The sequence below is a fragment of the Ctenocephalides felis genome, unplaced genomic scaffold, assembly GCF_003426905.1.
Source record: "Ctenocephalides felis isolate EL2017-DRISC unplaced genomic scaffold, ASM342690v1 CF-g0.4_SCAFFOLD_01045, whole genome shotgun sequence".
NCBI classification, from domain to species: Eukaryota; Metazoa; Arthropoda; class Insecta; order Siphonaptera; family Pulicidae; genus Ctenocephalides; species Ctenocephalides felis.
The window spans coordinates 10,647-22,819 of NW_020537199.1; the positions used below are offsets into that span (position 1 = coordinate 10,647).

Sequence of the window (12,173 nt, forward strand, 5' to 3'; positions counted from 1 at the left end):
TTCGCGACAAAATTCATTCCGAATTCATCTGTTGCAAATGTACAACATTAATGTTAAATAAAAAACTTTAATATAATTTTTATATAAAAATCAATGTTTAATAAAATGAAAAGTGAACTAAAATTTGCAACAAAAGTCGATTTTATCTCATTACACGTTCGAAATATACCAACTTTTTTCTCTAATGTTCAAGAAAAATGAATGAAATTTTATTCGATTTTCTGGGACACCAAAAAAAATTTTACAAGTCGCCATTTATTGGTCATTTTGTCATAAATTGCTCGGTTGCCTGGTTGCCTAGTGGATGGGTACCATAAAGAAAACGAACCACAGTTAAGAGAGTTACGAACTGTCCCAACAAAATCAAACGATCGAACTGTCAAATTGTGAAGAATGTTTATTATTGCAAAGCGCTATTTGAAATTCATGATTAATGTATAGGAATAACGCATATTTGTACGAGCAAACAAATTAATGGGTTGAATTCCCAATAACATGATTCCAGCTATTAAATCAGAAAATATTGATGGCGATTGTGACACAGATTCTGAAAATAATAGCATCAAAAGTGTTTTGAAATGGAAGTGGGGCTCTAGAAAAAGTGCCTTTCTGCCTTATAGGCCAGTCAGTACTGTATTAACAAATTTGCAAAGGGGTAATACTGAAGCAAAGAGCGGAGAAGAAATAAAATTCAATTTCCATGCTCGGGCTGCTCAAGGTGAGATAACAATCAAACAGATTTGCTCTGAGGGATGCGATACTGTCGATATCAATGGTTATACTAGTTTGCATTGGGCATCATATTATGGCCAAACATGTACTGTAAATATGCTCCTTCAGTATGGAGCTTCTGTAGATAAACTAGGGCCCGAAGGTGAAACAGCGCTACTTCTTGCAGCTGCTGGTGGACACTATGATACAATTAAATACTATTAGAACATGGGGCAGATGTAAATCATTGTGATATTGTAAGTAGAGAAACATGGTCTATTATAATATATCAAGTTAATTATTAAAGAATTATAATGCAGGAAATATTTTTCTTACATTTTTATAATGGTAATTTTTTTAATACTTGTTTGGTGTAAAATGCACAATTAAGTGCAAGTTAGCATGAGTATTTCTGAAATCATATTTTGCATCTTCTCCAATATTGTAACATTGACACAAGGTCATTGTTTATAAATAGGTAATTGAATTATTTTATATATTTAGCTTGGAAATACTGCATTGGCATATGCTGCAGCTGGTAATCACCCACATTCTTGCCATAATCTTCTTATAAAAGGTGCTGATTTAACTTTAAATAATGAAAATGATGATACCCCATACAGTTTGGCAATAAGGAAGAAATCTTATGCAGGTTACAAAAACATTTATGCATTACCATAATTAATAATCGGTTCAAATTCTTATTAAATTTACTTTGATAGTCAATATGTTTGCAAAAAAGCTGCATTTTTATTTTAAAACAAAATACAGGGGTACCCTGCCTCACTCGCATAATTCGTTCAGTAACCATGCTCGCATGTCGAATTGCTCGTATCTCAATTTTTTTCCATATAAATATATTGAAATGTCATTAATTTGCTTAAGCACAATGTTTTTTTTGACAATAAAAGTAATTAAAACTTTAGGTCAAATACATATTCTGTAAAAACATAGAAAATTACTGAATATAAAATGACTAAATAATCGTTATACAAATTATTGCATTGAAAAAATTATTCAATTAGCATTATTTTTTTTTTCAACCATGTTTCGTCAAACAGTTCTGATGCTCGACTGGTTGTATCATTTTCAGGGTGAAAGTGCACCCATTTTTATACACAAACTTTTCAACTTTTTCCCACTTTGCACAAACAAATTCACAACACTAATATAAATTGAATTAAAAATTTTAACTTCAAAATATTTTTTATGATAGTTAATTGCTACTTTACATATGAAAATTCTTGTTAACTTCCCGTAGGGTAGTTATAGTAATGGCCAGAAAATCGAAAATGAAAATTTTTGCATTTCTCCACGTTTTGAAGATTCCTGAACATTTTTTGTCTCCGCATTTTTTCGGGCGCACGGATCAACCAATTTGAGTGGTTTAAAAAAACATTCGATTCCTATTGATAGGTAGATGTGTTGATTAGTTTTTGGCAAAGACAGGTCCAACCGTTACGGAGATAAGGAGCAAAGAGTGCAGAAAATAGATAGCGAGCGAAATGATATAAACTAAGAGAACGGTGCATCCGATTTAAATGATCTAAAAGCATTTAATTTGTAATGATTGGGAGAAGTGGTGATTAGTTTTTGGCAAAGGTAGGTCCAGCCATTTTGAAGATACCAAGCTAAATGTACAAAAAATGGCAGTTTTTGAGAGAAATAAGCTCCGATTTGAATAATTCAAAAAACTTTCTGCTTGTGTTGACGGAACAATTGCTTTTGGAAAAAAAAAATTTCTTTTCAAAAAAATTTTTTTTTTGTTTATTGAAAATAATTCAGATTTTAATTTTAATTCTGGTTAAAGTTCTAAAGCTCACTTATATATTTTAAGTGAATAATTTTAACTCAACTACTTCAGTAATTCAGTTTATATAATTCTTATAAATATCTCGAAATTGTGAAGGCTTGTAAGGCGGGGTACTACTGTATGTTAATATAACTTTTTAATGTTTGTCAGTTTACTTAAATCTTCATTTTCAGCCCAGAGTGTTATAGAGAATCATCTACTTGCTTTACTTTCATCTTAACCTGATTGCCAAAATTTCTGAATCACAAGAAGAATTATGTATGAAGGGGTATGTGCAGGAAAATCTCTAATGTACAATTATTAAAGGTAAATCAGAGATATAAAAGATTAAAAATTTGAAACATCAAATAAAATAGAAATTAGATTCCATCTTATAATATTGCATTAAAAAACACATGAAGATTATTGATAAAAGTTTTGCTGATATGTTCCGATATTTATTTAACAATAGATTTTTGTTCATAGAACTTGTAAATAATTAATATAAAATATTTAATTTAATAATACAATAAAAATATAAATATTATATACACAATAAATAACGTGTTCCTTAATGTTTACTAGTGCTTAAACGCAATTCACCAAATGGTCCATGTTTAATCACAGCTTGGTCGCCCCATAATTTCATCCACATATTTATTATGATATCCATTTTGGCAACTTCCTCTATTGCATTTTTATTAACGCTCATTGAAATTTCTTCAGGAGCCAAATTATCAATATCTTCATAAACATTTGAAATGGCTAGATATTTGAGAATATCTGTACAGCCTTCTAAAAAGATGTTCTTAATGCAGGGTCTGTGTTGTAATAATCTCCTCAATGAAATTGAAGATAATTGAAAATTATTTGCTAGTGTAAATGTATGAAATTTTTTAGCTCTAATTAATGCATGAAGGATTTGATTTAAGTATGTGTCGGAAATATCACAGCCAGATAAATCTAAAGCAGTCAAATTTTTTAAGCTGCTAGCATTTAAAAAAGCAACCAGTTTTTCCACTAATGTGTCGCCAGGCAATGAAGTGTTGCTTAAATTTAAATACTCGATTGTTTCACCATCTAATCTAAGTTAGAAAATATATCCTCAATACATTTATCTTGAAAGCTGTTATGGCTAATGTCAAGCCAAACTATATTATTTAAAGGTAGAACTAACTTTTTGTTAGAACCTTCAAGATCACATGATGACAACACAATTTTTTTCAATTTTAACTTTTCCAAAATGTTGGCCAAAGATTTAAAGCTTTCATTATATAGTGGGTTAAAACTAATATCTAGCTCCTCAAGTTCCTGCAGACATATCTTTTCTGATAACATTTCAGCGAAATGATATAAACTTTTATGTGTTAAACTATTTAAACTTAAATTCAGCTCTTTTAATTGCTGCATACTTGGCAATGATGTGCACAGCATTTTGATTCCAGCATCAGTTATCATATTGCCTTTTAAATTTAACACTCTTAAGCTTGCTTGGTGATTCAAGCTTCTGAATACTGGTTGAACCTGAGCAGTTGATAACCATAAATTGGACAAGTTTAATATTTGTGTGGCTTGACATATATTTAGTAAATTTTGTAAATTGTTGTCCACAACTGAAAGAAAAAGTTGTGTGAATATCTAAATATCATTGGATTATTTTTCATTATATCACATACTGGTATTGAGCTGACTACAAGCTTCTAAATATCTTTCATGAAGAGGAGGCAAATTCCATTTCAAAATATTTGATTGTAGTTCAGGTATACCGAGAACAAGACTCAGAGGGTCATCCTGCGTTAGTATAGCTCCATCTGGCGTCATTAGAGTTAAGCATGGTTCTAATCCCACCAAGCTGAAATATTAATTATGTACGGTGAATTGTTTTATTTTTAATTATTAATTGTATTTAATTATATTTAAGAAAATTAAATATTAAATGGTTTAGTGTTGAACGTGCATGTATTTTTTGAAACTTGAAAAATTAAATGGGGTTACATACTTATAATAACGTTTGAAGTTTCTTTTGAAAGCCATGCAATATCCAATGATTGTATCAAATTTGACATAACCGGAACTACCAACACCCTGTCTGCAACTCTAACTTTTACTGGTATTGGAGGGACTACACTTTGGAGGGAATAATTTACAGATTGCTTAGTTTGAAATTGTGTTTTCATAGGTGATTGTGGTCTGATAATAGGAGTGGTCACAAAATCTGAATTATTAATCATTTCATCAATATTAGGTGATACACTTTTTTCTTTCGTAAAACCAGAATCCAGTAAAGAAATTTGATGTTTCTTGCCAGCAGCGTTTTTTTTTGCACCACCTGAATCAATGTTTTCAAGGCGTTTTTCAGTTATGGCTTCAATGGATAAGCTTTCACTTGAATAATTTGTACTTGAATTGCCTCTATTAAGTGAAACTTTCCGTCTTTTCCGTTTGTGTTGTAAATCATCCTCCAGCCAATTATCTACAACATCATTCACATCGAGCAGGGCTGATCTCTTTTTTTCATTGTCACTATTCGGAAGTGACTTAGATTCTGATGCACGATTTCGTAAATTTTTCATGATATTTTGATATTCCAAACAAGCACTATTCTCAGCTCTTAAACTATGATCTTTTGGACTTAAACTCTTTTTCTTTTCATTTTCCTCATCACTAAAATCATTAATTGCGTATCTCAAATTCACTGGAAATTTCTCATGATTCAATTTCATATTGGAGTTCTTCGTATTAAATACTTGACTTTGTACATTCTGTGCAGTATCTAACTGTTTTCCTGTTGCTGCTCTTAATTTATTATAAATGAGTTCATAATAAACTGATTCAGTTTGATCAAGATGAACACTTTCTTTCCATTTCATAAGTACATCTAAGGCCGATTGGCCATCATCTGTTAATAATTTAGCAGATGCTCCATGATTTAACAACAATTCAATAACTTGTAAATGACCATTGCTAGCAGCATCATAGAGTGGTGTAATTCCTGATAATAAAAAACTTTATGGTTATCAACCTAAAATTATCTCCTAAAATAGCAAATGTCTTACCATCGCATGCAGTGCCACCTCTGTCATTAATATGGGCTCCTGCCTCTAATAATAACTGCACTATTTCTTTATGGCCATATAAACAAGCCTATAGAATATATTCATTCATACTGTATGTATATATATATGTATATATATATATATATATATATATATATATATATATATATATATATATAATATATACAATTCACAAAATACAACAAGCAAACATACCTCATGTAATGGTAGCCATCCGGCATTATCGCGATATTTACTGGATGTTTCTGATTAAGATATCTTTGGACTAAAGTGATATTTCCTGATATACAAGCAGTATGAAGCTGAGTTTCTCCTTTGTCATTTTTTTTCACAATCCATGTCCTACCTTTTTTCCGTGTGCTGTGTGCTCGATTAGTGATTTCAATTTCTTCAGGATCAGAAATACCTTAATGAAAATAATGTTTGTAGTGTTGATTGTATACATTTTACACACACACATGGCTGTATTGAGTCCGACATACCCAGGCAAAAGACCAGTCTGGGATGCATAAATGCATTTCCTTTGCTATACAAAAAACAACACAAACACACACACACATATATATATATATATATATATATATGTATATATATATATATATATGTGTATATACCTGATAAATCTTCAATGCATATATCATCCCCTATGTTTGGAGTGTTCTCTGATAGTGAAGTATTTTCAGAATCTGAACTGTCACTAGATTCTACACGATTTCTTAAATCATCTAATTCTCTCTGAAGTTTATCAGCTTCTGCAGTTTTATTATATTGTCTTCTCAAATTAATTAGTTTTTTCATGCATAGCATTTCTAATGAATCTCGATTTAATTTCTTTGCCTATAAAACAAAGGACTATGTGTTTAAATATGTAATAACAAACTTCAACACAATGCTAGGACCACAATATGATATGGATACTTTTATTTATAATTCTACCTCTTGTCGTGCTTTATTATAAACTGCTTCAATGGTTTCATATTCTTTGTTCGAAAGTTCTAATACTTCTGAAATATTCATTAATGTATTAAATGCTTCTCTAGGGATATCTGAGCATAAATCATATTCCTTCCAGTAGTACTTTAATGCTTCATCATACTGATTATTATCTCGATAGGTTTGGTATAGACTCACATATATAGGAATTAAATCTTTGCCTTTCTCATTATTCAATTCAGCACATTCGAGCATACTCAAATAATATGTAATGGCTTTCGAGTATTTTTTAAAAAAGCAATAACCATCAGCCATTTTTTCATTCAGACTTTTCCTCATTTCATAGTTAGTATCTTTAATGCATATTAAGGCATCATCAGTGTAGCACATACTGGCAACTGAAAATTACATTAAATCAGAAATATTATCATTAATATCAGAAATATTATTTCAAGTTCCATACCTATTTTCAACTTTTTTTCAATCGTTTTTCTCTCAGTTTCATCAGGGCATTTCAATTTCCATGCTTTTATGAACATATGCTTTGCACTTTGTAGATCATACTGCGAAATATATACTTCTGCTTTCATTGACAAAGATTCACACATTTTCAGCACTTTGTCTGTCAACCTAAAAACGGTATAACATCTACTGTAACTATACTATACTACTAGCAAAATAACTTCAATCTTTTAAAGATTTTATAGTACTATCTATGACTTTGCCGATACTTTAATTATGAGGCTAAGTTTAATTCAAGTGTTAAATATAAATAAAATAGTAGAACATTAACACCAATCAGTAATACCAGTTTTCAATGAAATTTTATTATTAATATATATTTTATATTGCTTATTTATTGTCACAACTCAAACCTTTCTGCAATATTTAATGACTTATTGAAAAATTGCAGTGCTTGACAATAGTCCTGCTTTCTATGGTACAATAATGAACCTTTTGTTAAATAGCACTGATGTAGCAGTTCAAATAACTCTTGTTTTGTGCAAATTGTTATTGCTCGATCCATGAAGTCTATTGATCGCTCATAGTTTTGTAAATGTTCTAATACAACACCAAGGTTTAACAACAGCCGTGCACGCATATCCATAAGCTCATGATTAGAAATTTCTCCCTTTAAACTAATAATATGTTAGACAATTAGATACACTGAAAATATATACAATTCATAGGTGTTTAACACACAATCATTTATATATATATATATATATATATATATATATATAAAATTATGTACACTACACACCTCTCACACAGCAACAAACTTTTCATAAACGACTTCTCTGCCAATTTCAATTGTTGTTTCATTAAATTAGAATCATTTACACTCTGCCCATGTAATAAATGTATTCTTCCAATAGTGGCAAGGGCTCTCTGCTCTTCTATTTTATTATTTAAGTCTCGTGCTGTATCTAAAATTGTTTTCAATATTTTTACTACAAAGAATCTTATTTATTAAATTGTAAACTCAGAGCAGCACACTACAATTAATATTATATAGACCAGTAAAAAAATTACAGAACCGTGCTGAAATATAATAGAGAATACGATCAGCCAATAAAATAGACAAACCCAAATGAATTTCTTCATGTTTCAATGCTTCTGAAAATTGTGATGACAACATGTACATTTCTCCAATCATACGATGTGCTCTTGCATTTTCAAGTCGTAGCCCCAATACTGAATAAGCATTGGCTTCACATTTGTATTCTTTTAAAGCATTGTCATATTTTCCATGAGTATTGTACCAATTGCCCAAATCGTTACTTGTTTTTGCAATATTTAATTTATCGTCGGCAATTACTGCCTTTTTCTTTTTTTAACGAGTCCTGGAAATACAATAGAATTATTTACTTTTGACATAAAAAAACAACTGTTGAAAACATTCTAAAATTTACTTTGAAATTCCATCTCTATTTTCTTTTGCAACACACTTAAATTCAAAAATTTGTACGATATTTTCGAGATTAGTCTAAAATATTTCAAAATCAAAACAAAGTCATATACATTCTATTGTAGAACTGTAGACAATCAAGTTCCTTCAAGATAACTGTCAAAGTTATAAGGCACCCGCCACACGGGCTGAATGGTAAAAACACATACGAGAGTTGTGATCAGGAATAAGACAGTATGGTTGCATTGTATTGTATCAAGATATTAATATATTATTATATTCACATATTGTTTAGGTAGTATTATGCAATTTTGTTCGAAACAAATAGGGGTTTTCGAATTATTAAATATTTATTCTATTCAATAGCACGGTGTTTGATCATTAAATTATGTAAGGTTTTAATAATTCTCTTGAAAAAAATATAAAGTTTTACGTAATAAATTTATGTACGTAATGTATGTATGATGAATTTTAAATCTTAATTAATTTAATAATTAGGGTGTTCTCGTAGTTATCGTAAACAATAGATAAATATCGAAGTATCGACGCGTGTGTCAATTCCCTTACAATAAAACGAATAGGATTCTGTTCCATTAGTTCTGGCAACACTTAAATATTATGCATAGAACTCGGTTTCCGAGTGACACGTACACATACGAGTCGATTTTAGGGCACACGACACATTCCTTTTTCCTTGGTGGCCGGAGGTGAATTTGTGTTACGCGGTGTATCTACGTACAGATATATTACTGTAATTTGTTGTGTATATTACTTTGTGCGCATTACATATTAAAAATTATATTTATATATATATTAGAACTATTATAATCCAACTGATGGCACGAAACAATAAGAAATATATTCTAAGTTCATATTATTAGGTAAAATATTGCAAAGTAAATTATAACAATAAATATAATTCATTCGTACATTTATGTAATTAATGGAACTTGATACTGCTCAGATTACATCGTACAAATAAAATTTTTGTGATTTCACCCGCCAAGTGGTACAAAAATTACTTTGAACTCATCTAAGAGTAATTAGGGTGATGTAACATGATCAATAATTATTGATAATTAGGGCGTAGTTTCGAAGTAGCCATATTGTCACAGGTCATTTTGATATTTGAAGGTTGGCTTGCTTGCTTTGAGAACTTGTTGGTTCTTGAATCGCCATTGCGAGAAATCAATTACTACATTGCCTGCTACTTTATAACTGGGCATTTCTGGCGGATATCATGATCTCCAGATATAATTCAAGCAAACTATCTTAGAAAATAAATTGAAATATGGCCTGAGATTTGGGACTAAATCGAAAGAATACAAAAATAATAAATTAAATCAAACATATCAGCAACTTACTAGTTTTCGAAGAGACTTGAATTATGCTGTAATTATAATTTCTTTGTGTAATTTAACTTCTAGTGTCTTATAATTGATTTTGTTTACAATTTGTGTTTGTGCTTCTAATTTGTATTTATACCTAATCTATTGAAAAGACATAATTTCTTCAAAAGCTAGTGTTAAGTCGATATTTATGCTTGTTTTAGAACCTGTCGGCCGTCATCTAGATATTCACCGACGTTGAACCATGGTGAGTTATGTTAACATATTATATATTTTTATAGTATATTTATTTATTTATTCATTTATAGTATATTTAAATATTTTTTCTAATTAGTGGCATAAAATTGTGTCGCGGACATATTTTTGTATAATTTATCTTTAATTTACATATTTCAAGATTAAGTTTATTGCTTTATGGGGTGGTGTTAATTTGTTGACAACGCTTTTTCATTATTCACCAAAAATAAACATCTGATACCCTATTATTATAACCTATAATAAAACAAAAGTTTGTTATCTGCATGTGGTCTATTCTGAATATTTTAAAATGGATGTATGTATAAATAAATAATAAGTACATAAATATATATATATATAATATATATATATATATATATATACACATGTAAATATGGTATTGTGATAATATTTCAAGTGACAGATCTATGATTTGAAAGTATTTAGTACAGGTATATATGAGTGAACTTTGCCATAATTTGAAATTGATGTTCAATAATTACGATTTATTTTATATTTCATTGCTTCTCATTGACTTACACATGTTTCCTCTCAATTTTTCGTAATATGTAATCTAAATAAACTACTTGTATATACATAACAGATAACTGCATGAAAACAAGTTACAGTCAGTAAAATGATCTTGTGTTCATATTTCAATTTATTTGGTTAAATGATCATTTTGTATATATTCAGTTATATACTTTTATTTTTACTTATATTTTTACCATTTAAATTCATTTTACTTTTCGCTATGTTTATGGACATAAGTTAAAAATATTACATTTATCGATGAAAATATTGTTATTACTGAAATTATTTGCACATTGAAAATCTTAATTATTAATCTAATCTATATTAGGTATTATTAACTTATTTGTCACATATAAGTTTATTATCTGAAAAGTGTCAAGATTATCAATACAGAAATGCAATGCCATATTGTATTGTACGAGTTAGTGAGAAATATTTTATTTAAGACCACCATTGAATAATTGGGCAAATTTTCTACTACCATATTGTTGAATGCATACTTATACAAGCAATTTGAGTAATAAGTTAAAAGTTGTAATACAGTAATGATATTGTTGATATTGCTACATTTTATGTAAATCCACTAACTTGTTGCATTATCACAATTATTAGATCAAGAACTGTAGATTGATATGCTTGAAAATGGAATTTGTATAGATATTCTGTGCTATATCAGAATTTTTTTCAAGTCTGGAAACGTCTTACATTTTATGATATTCAAATATTCAAATAAATCGAGTTTGTTTTGCATAACAAATAATTAATAAGCTAGTATTGGCTTGCTAATTATAAATATTTCATTATATAAAATTAGCATTATAAATATCACATTTTAGAATGTTATTCTTTACTCTTACCAATTAATTTTATTCTGGTACTTCTTATGTATATTAAGAATGTATTTTTTCATCTCGATAATTGTCTGCATTAGCAGCAATCGTTGAATTCAGCACTTTCTATAATGTTCAGCATAAAGATCTAAAACTCAGTTCAGTATTGTGTATGACTTTTAACATATTGATGCCATTTATACCAACATATTAAATAATTATATATATATATATATATATATATATATATATAATATTTATAGTTATTTCATTTAGATTATAAACACAAACATTTCAGTATTAAAATAAAATATCATCTAGTTAGCCAAGCTTAATTTTGTTTATTTTCAATATTCTGTAGTATTTATGAATTTTTAGGCAATATAATTGCATAGTTTTTATGTGTTGATGTTACTTGTTCAATCTTAATGATCTGTTCAAACATATTCTTATAATATGCAGCTATTAAAAGTACATAGAAAAGTACCCAAACTAAGTATATGTCCATTACATATCAATATACAACATGTAGTGAATGTATGTAGTATTTCAATATGCTTCATTTATACTTTTATGTTTGCTGAATTTTTATAGAAGAAGTAAATACTTTCAAATCATAGACGTATCATATATAAATGCATTCTAATTTATTCATATTATTTTTAATTATTAGTATATATTTGAATGACATTTATTTTGCAGCCGCCTCGTATAGATCCTTTGCAACTTTTGAATTGTTTGAGCGTTCTGTTGCGCCCTGACGGTGGTAAAGAAGTGAAGCCGAAGTTCTTCGTTTAG

At 29.0% G+C, this 12,173-nt stretch overlaps 2 pseudogenes; one reads left to right on the forward strand and one right to left on the reverse strand.

The window, feature by feature from the left end:
* The first annotated feature begins 359 nt into the window (after positions 1-359).
* LOC113365480 lies at positions 360-9,990 on the forward strand (annotated as a pseudogene).
* On the reverse strand, positions 3,075-8,338 carry LOC113365478 (annotated as a pseudogene).
* Positions 9,991-12,173: the final 2,183 nt, after the last annotated feature.